This window comes from Meriones unguiculatus, chromosome 5 (genome assembly GCF_030254825.1).
Source record: "Meriones unguiculatus strain TT.TT164.6M chromosome 5, Bangor_MerUng_6.1, whole genome shotgun sequence".
Classification (NCBI taxonomy): Eukaryota; Metazoa; Chordata; class Mammalia; order Rodentia; family Muridae; genus Meriones; species Meriones unguiculatus.
The window spans coordinates 112,375,076-112,393,204 of record NC_083353.1 but is presented as its reverse complement, the minus strand read 5'-3'; the positions used below and the strand labels follow the sequence as shown (position 1 = coordinate 112,393,204).

Here is an 18,129-nt window from a genome sequence, read left to right as displayed (position 1 = left end):
TCAGTGACATGAAGTCAGTCTGCAGTGCAACAGACATGGTCTTGGCTCTGTTAGTGGCTTAGGTGTGGACGCTCATTTTTCTGTTTGCCTGTCTCCCTCCCTCAGTCTGCTCACCTGGATCTCAGATGGGACAAATCATTGTGCACTTCTCCTAGGCTTCCTCATGGATCCTAGCAATAGAGCCTAGGAAAGAGCAATGTCTTCCTAAGTCATGAGAATTCAGTTTTCTTTTTTCTTTCATGGTTTTACTTCAGATTTTCCCTTCTTGTTCTCCTTGCTCCTTTGAGTCTGTTATTTTGCTTGTTTGTTTGTTTGTTTGTTTGTTTGTTTTTAAAATTAGGATAGAAAGTCACAGGTTTCCCTATGGCATTTTCATACATGTTGTTGCTTGGTCCTTGTCTACACAACTACTTCTCCATCCCCTGAGCTGCCCCACCCCCATTTATTCTGCCACAGTCATCTTCCTTCCATATCCACATCACATACTTCAGATTTCTACTGTGTTGTCCCTTGATATTCTTTCTCATACTTGGGCCTCATTTTCTTTCTCTCTCATCTTTATTTTTTTTCTTTCTCTCAGACTCCCATTTTGAAACTTTAGTAATAAATTTTATCTTTATTATTTAACTTACATTGTATTACGCTTTCTCTCCATTGGAACTGGGGGTATGGTGGGTACTATTTATTCTTTTTTTATTATATTCATACACATGCTTTGGTTTGATGTTGATGAATCTATTGAAATTTCCTCCATGCTCCTGAGTTTTATTGGAGATCAAGTCTTTAAAAGGGCCACTCCTTAAGAAAATCTATTTATAATAGCAGCTGTTCTATATTGATCCCTATAAATACATAAATTGCAACTTCAAAATTGAAGAAATATGAAAAATGAAACAACATAACTTACCCCAGATCTCTTACTTTTCCAGTAACTGAACTCAAAACTGCTGAAGCACATAAAATGTTATGTAATATAACATATATATATACACATATGTCTAACTTTTAAAGTGATTAATGAAAAAAATTGGACACACACACAAAGCCCAATGGAATAAAGAAGCAATTATAGAATTTGCCTGATAAATCACCAAGCTGAAATGCTGAAGAAAATTTTAAAAATTAAGCTCTGAGAAATAAACAGGTCAATAAGCTAAGTTTAAAAACATAAGTGGAAATTTTCATTAATAGGCTAGAGACAATGGAAGATAAATACTTGGGATTAAAGCCATTCATGACCACCAAGCCAGCACTGCAGAAGATACTTCTGCAATGATACTACTACTCACAGAAAAAGAAGAAAATAGACAATCAGGAGAGCTTAGAAAGAATGAATCTATCATAGAAAGATAAATAAGAAAAAAAATCTTATCAACTCGCTAACTTAGAAAAGTTCTAAGATGAAAAAAGGAGAAAAAAACAGAGACTATCCAAAACCAGTATGATGTTAATATTAATTTCAACTTGGTAAGATGTAAAATCACCTTGGCAAAAAGTCTTTGAGGGATTATGTAATTAGGTTAGCTTCTAGTCTTGCCTGTGACTACTAGAGAGACTATCCAGAAATCCTCCAGGCCTTTGATGTTAGATTGGGACTGCTAAGCCACACAGCCTTGTGGTCTAAGCATGTTTACCGATCACCAGCCTATCAGTAGTCTAAGATAAGTATTGTTGAACAACCCAGACCACACTGTAAGTCAATCTAATACTCTTCTGATATGTCTTCATTCTATCAGCTCTCTTCCTCTACATAACCATAATACAACCATCAAAAGTCTTTTTATATATTGTGCTATATCATTCAATATTAACTGTAAATATATATGTTTAACTCTCTGCATACAAAATGCAAATGAAAAGACTTTATATAAAAACAATATCCAGCTGTTTGCTGTCTACAAGAAACTCACCTCATTGAGAGACTGAATTGAATGGAAGGAAAAATTAATTCCAACCATATGAAACTCCAAAACAAGAATTAATAACTACATCAATATCTAACAAGCATATTTTGGGCCAAAATAAGATAAAGTCATTGCATTCTTTTTAAATTATGTTTATTTTTATTAATTACAGTTTATTCATTTTGTGTCCTCCCTATACCACCCTCCATCCTCCCCTCCCAAAGCCACCCTCCCTCTTCCTCACCTGAGTTCCTCTCCCAGTCCACTTGTAAGGGAGGTCCTCCTCCCCTTCCCTCTGATCCTAGTCTATCAGGTCTCATCAGGACTGTCTGCATTGTCTTCCTCTGTGGCCTGGTAAGGCTGCTCCCCACTTGGCAAGAGTTGGTCAAAGAGCAGGCCAATCAGTTCATGTCAGAGACAGTCCCTGTCCCCATTACTATGGAGTCCACTTGGACACTGAACTGTCATAAGCTACCCCTGGGCAGGGGTTCCAGGTCATCTCCATAAGTGGTCCTTGGCTAGAGTATCAGTTTCAGAAAAGACCCCTGTGTCCAATTTTTTTGGTGCTGTTGCTGTCCTTGTGGAGCTCCTGTCCTTTCCAGATCTTCCTGTCTCCTACTTCTTTCATAAGATTCCCTGTACTCTGCCCAAAGTTTGGCTATGAGTGTCAGTGTCTGCCTCAATACCCTGCAGGGTAGAGTGTTTCAGAGGACATCTGTGGTAGGCTCCTGTCCTGTTCCCTGTTTTCTCCCTCTTCCGATGTCCATCCTCTTTGCCTTTCTGAATTTAGATTGAACATCTTCGCCAGAGTCCTCCTTCATGATTAGCTTCCTTAGGTGTACAGATTTTAGTAGGTTTATCCTATATTATATGTCTAATATCCACTTATGAGTGAGTATATACGCTGCGTTTCTTGAACCCTCCTCCACTCCTGGTGGCAATGTAAATTTGTACAACCACTTACGTTATCAGTCTGGTTCTGTCTCAGACAATTAGGAATAGTGCTTCCTCAAGATCCAGCTATACCACTCCTAGGCATATATCCAAAAGACACTCAAGTATACAAGGACATCTTCACCACTATGTTTGTAGAAGCTTTATTTGTAATAGCCAGAAGCTGGAAACAGCCCAGATGTCCCCCAGTTGAGGAATGGATACAGAAATTGTGGTATGCCTACACAATGGAATATTACTCCATGATAAAAAAACAAGGAAATAATGAAAGTTGCAGGTAAATGGTAGAAACTGGAAAAGATCATCCTAAGTGAGGTATCCCAGAATCAAAAAGTCATTGCTTTCATGAAAACAAATACAACTAAAGGAACAAATAGGTACAAATACAAATTATAACCTCAATATGCAATGTTTGTTAGTAAATGTATCCTTCATCCAAAGAAGTCAAAAAGAAAACTCAGATTAAATTGAGCCTTGTATCACATGGCTTTATCAGTCATCTACTAAACTCTGTATCCAACAGTGATGAAACAGACATCGCCTCAGCAACTGATGAGGGTTTTTCAAAACAGGTCGCATTTTCTGTAATAGAGCAAATATTAATTAAAAATATATATTAAACATTAAGAAAATATTAATTAAAATTAAGTTAAGTCAAAGTTTTTAACTCATTTCTAGTATCATTTCATGTGACAAGAGACTATAATTATAAATCAATAAGGAGAGACTAGAGGGCATACATGAATATATCAACACCCCAGAATACTCTTGACAGTGATCACTGGAATATTGACAATATCAGAAGGGTAATTTTATGATTTCTAGTGCAATAAAAACACATCAGAATTTCTATGGGCTGTCATGCATGCAATTCTAAAAGCTATGAATCCCTACACTACATGAACAGATAGCTATCAAATAAAAGACCTTATGCTGTACCTCAATATATTAACAAAAGTAAGAGAAGACAAATACAGAAATTAATGAAAGGAAAGAAATTATAAATATAGCTGGAAGTGATGATGAGGACAAAAAAGAAAAGTAAAAAGTACAATGAAACCAAAGTTGATTCTTCTAAAAGATAAATTGATTAGTTCTTACCTAAACCGAAAGAGGGTTAAAACCCAAATTAGGAAAGTAGAGGTGGCTATAGCAGCACATACTATGAAACCCATGGGATTCTTAGAGAATAATTTGAAAACTTTCATTCCAATAAATTAGAAAATCCAGAGAAAACAAATGAATTTCTGGATATTAATATTCTACCAAAATTGAGATACGAGGTTATTTAAAAAAATAAACAGAGCAGCAATGAAAAATAGAATTGGAGAAATAAATAAAGGGGCCCAAAAAAATAAAGAGCTGAGACTAGGAAGAATTCATTTCTGAATTGGACAAAACTTCAAAATGAAATATTATTGTGTAAAACTTACAAGGAAGGAATCCTTCTTTTAGGTCATTCTATGGGTCTAGAATAACTCTGAGACCAAAATTAGATGAGGATAAAGTATCTAGAAATCTTCAAGGTAATTCACCCAACTGGCATAAAAAGAAAGTCCTTACTGACATACATCTATGTCAGAATCAATAACATATTAAACAAATCAGGTACCAAGATCAAATTGATTTTGTACTAAGAATACAGGGACGGCTTCACGTTTGAGAGCTGATAACTGTAAAACAGCATATAAATAGAATCAAGAGTTAAAAATCACACAGTCATCTCAGTAGATGCAACAACTAGTCCATTTTCAAGACACCAGTTACAAATGATCAAGGACACTGTGCAAAGATGCTCAAGACAATTGACTATTGAGAAAATGCAGGTTAACACTGTTGAAATTCCATCCACCAATCAAAAAGACAATCATCAGGAAAACAGACAGTGGCAGGGCTAAGGGAATACGGAACCTACATGCACAGCTGCTGTGAGGGGAAATGAGTCTGACTATCAGAACTTCTACAAAACCCCGAAATGAAACCAGTACTTGTTGTTTCTCCAGGTCTACCACAAGAAAGAAAATTCGTGTTTATTTTTCCCTTGCATGGAAGAACTATACGCAGAAAAAAAGCATGTGGACTACAGAGTTTATACCGAGAGCAGGAGCTATGTCTACCTTGAGACAGAGCCTGGCATCTTGCCCTGCAGCCAGATTCACACAGTTCAGGCACATTTTATTCTGAAGGGGCCGGTCTTGTTGCTGCTGAGAGAGCTCAATTTTTACTACCTGGTGAGTCCTCACTCTAAGCTGAGAAATACAAAGAATCCTCTTATCTCCTGACCATGTCCCCTGACACTCTGGGTTCTGGGCTGGGTGTTTTTTCCTGGGTCTCAAACAGTAGATTTATCAGTTACAAGAGAGTCTGGTAAAATATAGGTGAAAGCTTGGAAAATCCTTTTCGTTTTAGGTCATGGCCCAGGGCAAAATCATCCATACAGGAAGCCACACTCACCACATGGAACCAAGCTAGTGTAAGTGTTACTCACCCACTACCATGTCTCCAACTGAGTTCCCCACATCCTCACCAGTGGGATCAAACCACTGAGTAGCTAAGGATGCCATGGGGCTTGTGTGTCTCCATAACTGTCTCCACAGTAGGAACTCAAGATTGTACCATCTAATGAAGGTTATCACTCACACCATGGCCTTCAGGAAGAAGTCGCAGATTCCCAAACTGAGTGTCATTCAACATGGTAAAATAGCTATTCTCAAGATGTAACACCTGAAAACACACAGTACTCCAAGATACACCGCAAGAGAGCAATCTATGCATTCATTCACATACAGATTATCCACAACAAGGCAAAATGTGTTATTTTAGTGTCTGTCCAGAAATATCTGGAGAATGCCAGCCTGGTCCTTAAACCATTCTAGCCACACCCATTTTCAAGTAACTAACTCTTTTGATTATTTTAAAATACAAGTGTGGTGCTTGTGGGTACATATGTGCATGTCAGTACAGGTGCTGTCAGGGTCAGAGGCATCAGATGCCCTGGATATCTCAGAGCTGGAATTTCAGAGAGTTCTGGGAAGCCTGGTGTGGGTGCTGGGAATCGAACTTGGGTCCTCCAGAAGAGCATCAAGTGGTCTTAACTTCTGAGCTATCTCTCCAGTCCCTTTATTTTTATTTATTCTTAGAAAATTACATATATGATGCAATGACTTTTAATCATATCTACTGTCAACTCCCTCCCACTCCTCCCTGAGTACCTCCACCAGGCTCCTTCTCTATTTTGTGTCTTTTTTTTAACTTATTGAGTTTAGTTAGCTCTACCTGAATGTGCATGCATTATTGGGCCACAGAAACTTAGAAATCTACCAGGGACCACATCCCTGAATGAAATATGACTCTTCCTACCTTCAGCAGCCATCAGCTGTCAATGGTGCCTCAGCTAAAAATGGCTCTTCATGAACCTCTTCCCATCCATGCTCCAGTGTTGACCGGCTTGATGTTGAAGGTCTAGGACAGGGAATCATAGCTGCAGTGACTTTATGAGTGAAATCATCCGTCATATCCTGATGATATCTGCTCAGTTCTACCAGGAATTGACTCAACTGTGACTCTCCCGATCAGGCCTCTTCCACCTGCTCATATTTAAATCCCAAGCAACCACTGAATCCTGGCATTTTCGGTGCCCACTTTCTTGACATCCTTTCCTTCCCGAGTAGCACTTACAACATGCAAACATGTTTTCTATAATGTCCCTATGTATTATCCATTTCTCCTCCTGCATTATCAACTGCATTGAGTACACAGATTTGCATGTGTAGTTTCACAAATATTTTCCAAGTTATTTCTAGAAGTGGCAGGTACTTAGCAGATGCTCAAAAAATTTACTTAAACAAGAGCTTTCTTGTTATTGACCAATTATAAACACTATTTAGGTATTTCATAAAATATCCAGTCAGTTCTAGTTATTTTTTCTGCAAACACTAAATGGGACTCACAGCACCTATCTTGAGAGAGTATGAGTCTCCTCACATTCACCAAAGACAGTAACAGAGATTTCAAATATTGCATAATTTTCTCTCAAGAAGCATAAATACTTCTCATTGAGAAAAAGAGTTTAACATTTATGTTAAACTAAACATAATGTTTAGTATTGCCAAATGTGGCTTGCTCCTCTGAATAATCATTAATTATCAGCACCCTGAGCACCCAGGCTGTCATCTCTATTATTCTTCCTCTTATCTGACTAATAAATGAAACGTCAATTGAGGCTGTTTCATCCCTTTTTATAATAGGAATATTTAACTGCTCCTTTTTGGATGCAGAGGTGTAGAAAAGACAAGAGTTTAGAATATGATTAGCTATAAATAAGCAATATAACTTTTTACAATGAACATCATCCTGGAAGCGATCTTAAGTGAGCTTCCTGTGCCCTCCTGAGATATTAGCATGCCAATAATTGACCACAGAGCAGCAGGAATGTCTTCACATGCAGGCAGTCCTCTGAATCTCTGTATGTAATCATTTGGGTTTTCCTGTCAGGATTCTGACCCATCACCATGTCTTCCCAGTCTCTCCAGCTCCAGTGAAAGGCCACTTCACCTTGGAGATTCCCATGGAGTTCAGCATGGCCCCTGTGGCTAAAATGCTCATCTACGCCATCTTGCCTGATGGAGAAGTGATTGCAGATTCTTCAAATTTTGAAATTGAAAAGTGTCTTCTCAACAAAGTGAGGAGTTTATTTTCTGAAATTTCTATTCAAAGAGGTAGAAATTGTATTAAGGACACAGATTTCAGATGTGTGCCCCAGTGGCAAAGATGGGGGCAGCACCAAAGGACCACATTTCAATTCACAAATCTCCAAACTGGTTGGAGGTTGAAGAGAAAAGGAGCAAGGAAGTGGGGAGCAAGAAAGGGAACTGAATCCTTAATGACTTACTAATTCAAAGTCGTTTGACTTAAAATTTTTATTGTATTTATCTACATGGGCATGTGTGCATATGAACACACACAACAATTTTGAGGAGTCTGTTTTCTCTTTGCACATGAGTCCAGAAGATCAAGCTCAGGTCACCAGGCTTGACAGCAGCTGCCTTTACCCACTGAGCCATCTTAATGTCACAGTGCAAGAACAGTAACCCATCCCCTTTCAATACAGCCCAGCCCACAGCTATTTGCTTCACTCCCCTGGAAGTGTTGAGAGATGAATGATAGATGATAGATAGCAAGACGGAGAGGGAGATAAGATGGAGAGAGAAATATAGACATACCTCCAATTGGAATACTGATTTTTCCACCCCAGGTGTTAGACTTATCATGGAAAGGCCCTTAAAATTGGGCAACTTCCAGGCTGCAGAGATGGCTCAGTGGGTGAGAGTGGGTTGAGTTCAGCTACCAGCACTCATGTGACAGTGAGGAATGACTGGAAGCTCCTACAACCCCAGTGTGTGGAGGTCAGAGGCAGGAGAATCTCTGGGATTTGTGGCTACGACATTACCTCCGGGAACACGAGAGACAGTTTCAATAGAATAAGAAGAGTTAACAGGACACCCACACCCTCACCGGCCTATGCTTGGTGCATGGATGCAAGCACACATGTGCAAGCACACCTGCACACACATGGGCATACCACACTCACATACATGTGCACACATACCAAACATGAGCTATTTGCATGACTTTTAGGAAGGCAGAAATGGTCACTAGTTGCCTCAGACTTTGACTGACACATCTCCTGTTTTCCTACATCAATTCCAGGGGAGAAAGGGGAAGCAAAGAGCCTCAGTTCAGCTTCCCATAGTTCTCACAATCTGGAAACACAGATGTGTGTGCAGACTTACACAGCGGTTCCACAGAGCACACTTCAGGGCTGCAAGAGCTGGAAGACCCGCTAAGCTTGATTTCCCTTCCCACAGGTGGACCTGAGCTTCAACCCAGCCCGAAGTCTCCCTGCCTCACAGGCCCATCTGCGTGTCACAGCTTCTCCTCAGTCCCTCTGTGGCCTGAGAGCAGTGGACCAAAGTGTGTTGCTCCTGAGGCCTGAAGCTGAGCTCTCCCCTTCCTGGGTGAGTCCCCATAAGCCTCTGCCCAAGGGAGGCCAACAAGAGGCTCTGAGCAGGAGGAGGTCCTGGTGCTGATAAAGCAGCCATCAGCCACCAGGGCTCTTTATGTAAATACACTGTGTTTGATTCTAAGGGAGTCTCTAGGGAGCCCTTCATTGTACAACAGAGGAACACCTCAGAAAACGTGTACCAGTAAGCTCCAGACAAACCAGGAAGTAAGGCAGTTAGTGAGTTACAAAGCTTGTGTGTGACCCAGGCCCTCTGTGTCAGGACTGCATCCTCCTACCCTAGAGTGGCTTGTGCCCTTCACAAGCTCATGATGAGGTGACGCTGCCTGTGGGAGCTGAATGAAAGTATGTACACATGGAATCTTATACATCTCAAGAGTTTACCAATGAGAAAAAGATATAATAACTTAAATTTTTAAATTTTATAATACAAGCTTTTCAATTTGCTTTGAAAATTCTCAGAAGCACAACTGAAACCGTAAACTATGTCCAGGAGTCTTGCCACCTGAATGCTAGTAAAGCTCTTCTTTATATTGAAATAAGAATAGGATTTATTAGGAATAGTTACATGATCACTGTAATAGCTTAAAATTTTGATTGACTCTGCCTAATAGAACGTTTTAAATGTCAATTTAAAAACATATGTGAATTAAAATCTCTCATCCAGGTAATGCTGGGAACTTACCAGTTTTAAACTAACACATAAGTTAAACCTGAATTTTATTTTATTTACATTGAGATTTTATTATGCAATCCCGAAAATTCTTGAGAAAGTATACTGCTAAAATGTTTTGTTTTGTTTTTAATTTTCACTCTCTCCAAACTGTTAAGTAAGAGATTTCTTGAACAAATTGTTTTGGCTGATAAATATGGCAGTTAGTTTAAAAATGTATCTATTGCCTGAAGGGTTATGACAAAAACAACAGGAATTGTGATTCCTCATTCCCAGCACTCTGCCCTATCCATGCTTTGGGCGCCTGTCCTTTCGATGATTACAGCCATTTCGTGAGCATTCAAGTGATTTACAGTGAGCACACTAATCGCATTCTTTTTGCATCTTTCAAGAAAGCGCCCTCCTTGTCTCCTGTGTCTTACAGATCTACAGTCTGCCAGAGATGCAGCACAAGGACTTTACTCCAAGATCCCACCATCTGCCTGAAGAACAAGACCTCTGTGTGAATGTTGAAGATAAACCTGGATTCACATACTCAGGAGCACATGTACATGACAAGGAAGTTTATGACTCCATAGAGGTAAGCCATATGATCCAATAACAGGTTGTCTGTGAAGTATTTAGGTTTAATGAAACGCTTTATTGGTCAAGAATTTTAGAGTCAGGCTGGGATGTAAGCCACTGTCAGGCCACCCACCTTACATGTGGTAGGCTGTGGGTTTAATCCCAGGCATTCCAAACACTGCACCTTGGAAAGTGTTCTGTCTAAGCTATTTTTTTCTTTTTTTTAATGTTTTTTTCAATAATTTTTTTTTCATGTTTTTATTAATTACAACTTATTCACTTTGTATCCTCCCTGTAGCTCCTTCCCCTCTCCCCTACCAATGCCCTTCTCCACCCATGTCCCTCTCCAAGTCCACTGATAGGGAAGTTCTTCCTACCCTTCCATCTGACCCCAGCCTATCAGGTCTCATCAGGACTGGCTGCATTGTCTTCCTCTGTGTCCTGATAAGGCTGCTCCCCCCTCAGGGGGAGGTGATCAAAGAGCAGGCCAATCAGTGCATATCAGAGAAAGTCCTTGTTCCCATTCCTATGGAACCCACTTGGACACTGAACTGCCATGGGCTACATCTGTGCAGGGGTTCTAGGTTATCTCCATGAATGGTCCTTGGTTGGACTATCAGTCTCATAAAAGACCCTGTGCCCAGATTTTCTTTTCTGTGGCTCTCCTTTGTGGAGCTCCTGTCCTCCCCAGGTCTTACTATTTCCCACTTCTTTCATAAGATTCCCTGCACTCTGCTAAAAAGTTGGCCATAAGTGTTAACATATCTTTGATACCCTACAGGGTAGAGCCTTTCAGAGGCCCTCTGTGGTAGGTTCTTGTCCTGTATTTTGTTTTCTCCCTCTTCTGATAATTTTTTCTTTTTATTGAGGAAACTGGCACAGAATGGGTGAGTGACTTACAATTACCATTGTGATCACCATCATCATCATCATTATGGGTTTTTTTAGGGACAGGCTCTCACTATATATCTGTCTCTAGCTGTCCTATAAGTTACTATGTAGACCAGAATGTTCTCTCAGAGAGCTTCTTCCTTCTTTGCCTCTGCCTCCTGTCTGCCTCCCAAATGCTGGGGTTAAAAGCGTGGGCCATGACGCACGGCTGTGAGTGACTTTTTAAAGTAACAGCATTGTATCAGAATGAAGGCCCACACATAGCCCTCACCATAAATTCTGTGTTCCTTGATGCGCTCTCTAAAGAGCATGAAAAACACAATTTAAATGGGAATTCTATTTGAACATGTAAACTATATCTGATTTAGTTACTGTAATTTTTATACACAGTCTTTTTTTTCAGAATTTTGAGATATTTTTCTACATTAATAATTTTCTTTCTAGGATGTGGGTTTACAGGCGTTCACCAACTTGGAGATCAAGCATCCTAAAAAATGTCTCAACTATGACTATTTTCCATTAGCAGGTAAAATAACAAATCAGCTTGTGTTTTCAGAACAAAATAAATGTGAATTATTTGTCAAAGGTGGTAAAACATAACTATTGAGCACAAATAGCATCCAAATAAGAGAGAAAGAACATAAACTTTCTTGAGAAAAATATACCCAGATGTATGCTGATACTGTAAGGACGTTGAGGCTAGAGGTCATTTCTTCAGTGTTAAAAAAAAAAGACAAAGTGCAGTAGTTGCTGTAACAGAGAATCCTTGTTATAGGAATATCATGAGAGCTGAAGAGAATTCCCTAAGTGTTAAGGATGAAGAAGAGAAGGAGAAAGCAGGCATTGCAAATAAAGGTGAGGAGGATAGTAAAGAAGAAGGAAAAAAAGCACCTGAGTCAAAGGCACATTCTCACTCCAATCTTCAACCAGCTAACCAATTCAAGTCTTTCCCTCTTCCCTCATGGGAATCACTTCCAGGGTGGCCACACCATTTGTATTCCTACCATCAACAAATGAAGGTTCTTCCCCCACCCAACCTGCCCCAATATTCTTACCTCACCACTCCCAGTCCACCCTCCTCCATGCATCCTCTCCAGCACTTTTTGACAGTTTTTTTTTCTTTGCTATTCTGACAGGGATGAGATAAAATCTCAAACTTTTTTTAATTTGCATTTCCCTGGTTTCCTACATGAAGAACACTTTTAAAAGATATTTCTTAGCCTTTTTTCATTCCTTTGAAAACACCATTTACATCCACATCCCAGCTTTAGATTGGGCTGTTTGTTTTCCTGACTCTTTGTGTTTTTAGTTTTTTTTTTTATGTACTCTGGATATTTATCCTCTCTCATATGTTTAGCTAACAAAGGTTTTTCTCCCACTCTGTGGCTTCTGCTTCACTCTCTTGATTGTTTCCTTAGTTGTGCAAAAGCATTTTAGTTTTCTTAGATCCCATTGGTCACTTATTAGCCTAAATTTCTAAGGAAAATGTTCCCATTCAGAAAGTCCTTTCCAGCACATGTATTTTGTAGGGTTCCTGCAGTTTAAGGTTTCATGTTGAAATCCTTGATCCATTTAGAGTGGATTTTTGTGCAGGGTCACAGATATAAGTCTACTTTCTTTCTTCTATATGCGAGCATCCCTTTTTCCCGGCACCATTTGTTGAAGATGCTGTGAGTGTGTGCTTTGGCATTTATGCCAACTATCAGATGGCTATAACTAATGAGTGTCAACTATCATATGACTGTAACTGCATGAGGGTCAAATGCCAGATGGCTATAACTAAATGAGTGTATGTTTGGGGCTTGTATTTTGCATATCATTTGATGTGCCAGTAACAGGCTGGTTTTATCACTATACCTCTGTAATATAACTTAAAATCTTGAATCCCTGTCTTCATTATTATTTATACTCTACATACTAAAATGTATTTTTACTAGTGTGTTAAGATAAATAAAACATTATTCCAACTGGACTCCATTAACTTACCTCATAGTGATTTGAAAAGAAACTGAAATATCTTCACAAGTTTCTAAAAGCGATAGGACCAGAGGCACTGTGACTACTCTAGACAGTGAAGAAATTGGGCAACTGCCCCTGTAGATGCTTACAGTAATGAGTGAAGAACCTAGACACTAGAAAACACCGAGGAAGTAACAGCAAAGAGAAAGACAGAGGCCAGGCTAGAGGTTGTGGCCATCACAGAGAAGGACAGGCAGAAACTAAACTCTCCATGTGTATATGTATTAAATTACTGAGAAAGTTTCGGTGCTGAGAAGTCAGTTGGGAAATAGTAAGGCAAAGCCCTAACCCGCTTTGCATGAATACTTGTTTCTGGGAAAAACAGAGGACAGACCCTCGGTTGCAGTTTTGAATCTCACATTTCTTGTCAAACTAATGCTATGATTCTTGGGTAATAAACTTCCTAGCTGTGATCCAAGAGTTTGTATTTATATCTCTTTCTGTTTTTTTATGAATTAAAAACCTATTAAAATGGTGGGTTAATCCTGAAGATCCAGAGAAAGAAAAACCACTGCAAGAATATCTCTGCTGACAATGAAGACATTGTTCAGCTCTTGCCCTGAGTGATTCTCACTGTAGCCACAGGAGCTGTTTCCTGGGAGGCAGTAGTAGAGTTCTTCATTCCTCCTAGAGGGAACATTGTCTTTGTAAACATTCCCTGACTATCCAACCCAAGATAATATGGATCATGATTCCTTGCAAAACCAAGTATAGTTGGTGATGGTTTACCTAGGATTTTATGATTTCTTCTTTTGACAAACTTGTTATCTAATCTGCCCCAGAACAAGAAGTTCAATGCATAAATTCCAGTGTAATTGTAATAGTGTTTAGCAGTCAAGAAGAAGCTGAAAATTAAACTACATTCACACTGCACATTGTATCCAGCTGTATTCAAGTGCTATGTTCATTTCTTCCACTGTAACTTCATAGTGTCTGCTAGATTGTATGACGAAATAGATTACAGTGATGGAATTGCATACCTAAGAGAACGGACATATCCATCCACTGAGGATCCACCACGTGAAGATCCAGTTACTGAGAACTTTCGAAACTATTTTCCTGAAACCTGGATCTGGGATTTAGTCACAGTAAAGTAAGCAATTTCTGTTTGTATCATTTGGGCTGGGTATGAACAGTTTTCTTTGTTTTCTAGTATTTCTCTAATTAATTTCTATCATAAACAAAGAAAATGACTAATTTAAAAAACACAGCATATTAACCATCAATCATGAGATTTACATATTTCCATCACTCCTAGAAAATGCACATGAAAATTATCTGTACCTTTTTGATGTTGAAAACCGTTCAGGAACACCGTGCTGAGTAGGAAGTGAGGCAGTCCTTCATGGAGTAGGCTACTAGACTCATACATAGAGTAGACCATGGAAGCCATGAAGTTGTTGTATGGTATTTCGGAGATGGGAGTTCTGAGACAACTTCAACTCTATGTTCAGATTTCCCCTAACACAGATTTTAAGGTGACATGAGCCTATGATCTGAGTTTAAAAATCGAGAAAACAGCAAGACCTTTTATTTTCCATCTGGAGTCCTGTTTGCACTGTTCACTTCCTATCACTCCTTTGAAGGACTCGAGGGATGGCATTTCATCACGACCATCTGTGACCATCTGAGAAATAACTAATACACGTGCTCCCTTTCTGTGCTTCGCATTCTCACTCTCCCAGCTCCTCAGGAGTGGCTGAAATGGAAGTGACAGTCCCTGACACCATCACTGAGTGGAAGGCCGGGGCCTTCTGCCTGTCCAATGCCACTGGACTTGGGCTCTCTCCTGTGGTTTCTCTTCAAGCCTTCCAGCCCTTCTTCATGGAGCTCACGATGCCCTACTCTGTGATCCGAGGAGAAGCCTTCACGCTCAAGGCCACTGTGCTGAACTACCTTCCTACCTGCATCCGGGTGAACACCTTTCTGAATTAAGCATGTCTAGAGGGGAAGGTGCAATTGGTGTATGTAAACTGTAATAAGGAAGTACGTGAAAAGGAGGAAGGCACTGTATTGTACTCAATAGCCCTGGTTCCAAACCCTTAATCTCCATACTCAAGCTAAACACATACAGCAGACTTTATCAATATGGACCCTACAAAAGATGTATTGGGTGGTTTTTTCCAGTGTTTGCCCAGTACATACTGTACTGACAGAGACAGGACATTCCATGTGGCTTATGTATACAGTCAAAAGACACAGTTCACATAGTTCGACAGGGCTCTTGCAGGATAGATATTGTTTTTGTTATAAGTAGGTGTAGACTTCAGTAGTTAAAAATCTAGTACAGTGAATATTTCTGTCATCAAAATGAAACAAAGATAAATACAGAAATATATAATTGTCTCCATAATTGTTTGGGTAGATAATACAGAGATGAGAGCTAAATAACATTCTAGGCATGCATGTGCATATGAAATCCATGCAAGCCTTCTGTGTCAGCTTATATGACACTTTAGGCACATGTTTTCAACCAGCCCCTCTTGCTCTCTTTCTAACACAAATCCCATGCACTCTCTTTCACTTACCTGCTCCCATGCATGCTGTCCTTGCATAGTAACATCTTTGCTATTTCTTTTCCCCTGTGGGACCACAGCTGGGTGTGCAGCTGGCAGCCTCTCCAGATTTCACAGCTGTCCCGGTGGAGAAAGCCCAAGAATCTTACTGCCTCTGTGCCAACGGAAGGCACACCACGTCCTGGTTGGTGACTCCCAAGTCTTTAGGTGAGTGAAAAGTTTGCAAGGGGACTCTACCCAGAAAGGGTGGGTGTAGGCAGGTTTCCTAAATTGCATCCTTCTCATTGGGTCCCCAAGGGGAAGCTCTCAGTCACAGCTGCTTCTGGCCCATACTTAACCCCTTCATGAAGACAGTACAAGCCCTTGAGCTGCTCAGACACTGAGGATTCCTTGCAGATCTTGGGGCTTTGGTGAATGCCAAGTTCCTGGCACATCTGAGCTCAGCTCTATGGACCATGTGTTTCAGGGAATGTGAATTTCTCTGTGACTGCAGAGGCGCTGCAGTCCCCAGAGCCCTGTGGTTCTGAGGTGGCCACAGTCCCTGAAACCGGGAGAAAGGACACAGTTGTCAAAGTCCTGATTGTTGAGGTGAGTAACCTCCTCGACTGACAGTGTGCTGAGTCCAGAAAGTGAAGCAATGTTGACAATGTCTAGGTGAAAAATAAAAGATGATAACATGTGACCTAGAGATATTTCATGGCACGTGGCAAGCCCATGCTTTTCCATCAGCATGTGTTCTGTTTGTTTGTTTGTTTGTTTGTTTTTCCCTTTCTATTCTCTGAGCTGAAGCTTGGGGGATGGTCTATGCCAGTTTACCTTCTTAGAGCTCTAACTCCTTCTTTCAATCTTATTATGCACCCTCTCTTTTCACTGTTATCTTTTCTATTACTTTATTTTTAATCTGGCATGGCCAAATTTTCCCATTTATGCCATTCCTGAAAGGTGAAAAGTTAAATCATCTAATTCCAGCCCATGACCTCACATGTAAAGAAACTGTCACTCAAAAAAAAAAAAAGTCTCCAGTATTTTTGTGTTTTCACACTCAGTATTTTCTCGTGTCTGAACTTTGTGTCTTTCCATCCAAGCCTGAAGGAATTCAGGAGGAGCACACCTTCAGTTCCCTGCTCTGTGCATCAGGTGAGGAGCCCTCAAGACTGCAGTAAGAGAGTAACCTGGGTTGTCTACTTAGGTCCCCGGCAATATTCCTGTAAGAAAACCAAGATCTTATGTTCCTTATAACCACTAAAGAATCAACAAAATTGAGTCTCAGAAATTATCACGATCGTCACCTGACTAATGTAGCTATCAAGAGTATACTCACAGTTCCACCTGGGACTTCAGAGTTCATTGTAGCCTTTTTCTTTAGAACACAGAGAACTTTTCATCTAGCCCATCTCAGTACTTAGAAACTTACATGTAGGGAATATCTAAGAAGAGGTCACAGTCACATATTTCTTAAAATGGGGAAGGGCTGGGGTGGAAATACGAAGGATATCTTTGGAAGGACCGTCTTTGTTTTGTTTTAGATCATAAATAAAAACAAGGACATTTATGACTCAATTATATTTCACATACAAACTAAGCTTCATCATGATGTACACTTAGCATGCACTTTTCTGTAATGGTTGTTTTTATGACCAGCTTTTTTAACCCTGCTCCTCACTGGAAGCTGATTTCAAAGGAAATACAGAAACATATCACACAAGGAGAAGCTCACTGCCCCTGTAAAGGAAAAGCTTAAGAGTAGAGGCTGTCCACTCACAATAATGACTGTGTTCCCAGGACCTCTATTAGTGTGTGGACATGGTGCCTGCTCAAAACATATTAGCCAGAAGAATTTTTTAAATGGAATAATAGTTTAATTTAATGCAAAATCCATTATTTTATGAAAGTTAACAAAAGAGATGAAATAAAGAAAATTTCTTTGTAAAAGGGATGAACTAAAGTGACAGTTACTAACACACTGGTTAGAAGAAAATCATCATACACTACTAAAATTCATTAAATATTTTCAAATATTTTCCCTGGAGATTGTTGAACAAAAGTGGCCAGGATAGGATAACAAATGCCCTATTCTTCCCACGGGTCATTCTGGCTCTCCTGATACTTATGTTTTCACAAAGTGATCCATATATCACCTGACAATAGAAAAGCCATCCTGGACAGCAGTGTAGCCGTAAACAGTGAAACCTCCCAAAGCAACTCAGGATACTCAGGAAGAACAAAAGCTGGCTTCGGATTTATCCACTCCCCTAATTTTGACATAGTGGAGTTTATTCATCCAGTGCATCATTTAAAATTCCATCACTGATAAAACACCATGACCAAAAGCAGCTTGGTGAGGAGAGGTTTATTTCAGCTCTCATGATCACAGTCCATCACAAAGGGAAGGTAGGGCAGGAACTGAAGCAGAAGCCATGGAGGAAAGCAGCTTACTGGCTTGCTCTCCCTGACTTGCTCAGTTTGCTTTCCTATACTCCACAGGACCACCAGCTCACATGAGAGACCCCCCACCCTAGGGTGAACCCTGCCACATCAATCATTACTAAAGGAAAATGTCCCAAGGCTTGCCAATGAGCCAACGTT

At 40.0% G+C, this 18,129-nt stretch overlaps 1 pseudogene; it reads left to right on the top strand.

Annotated features, from left to right (window-relative positions):
• LOC110541636 (murinoglobulin-1-like) overlaps positions 1-18,129 on the top strand; it is a 62,479-nt pseudogene that overhangs the window by 24,683 nt on the left and 19,667 nt on the right.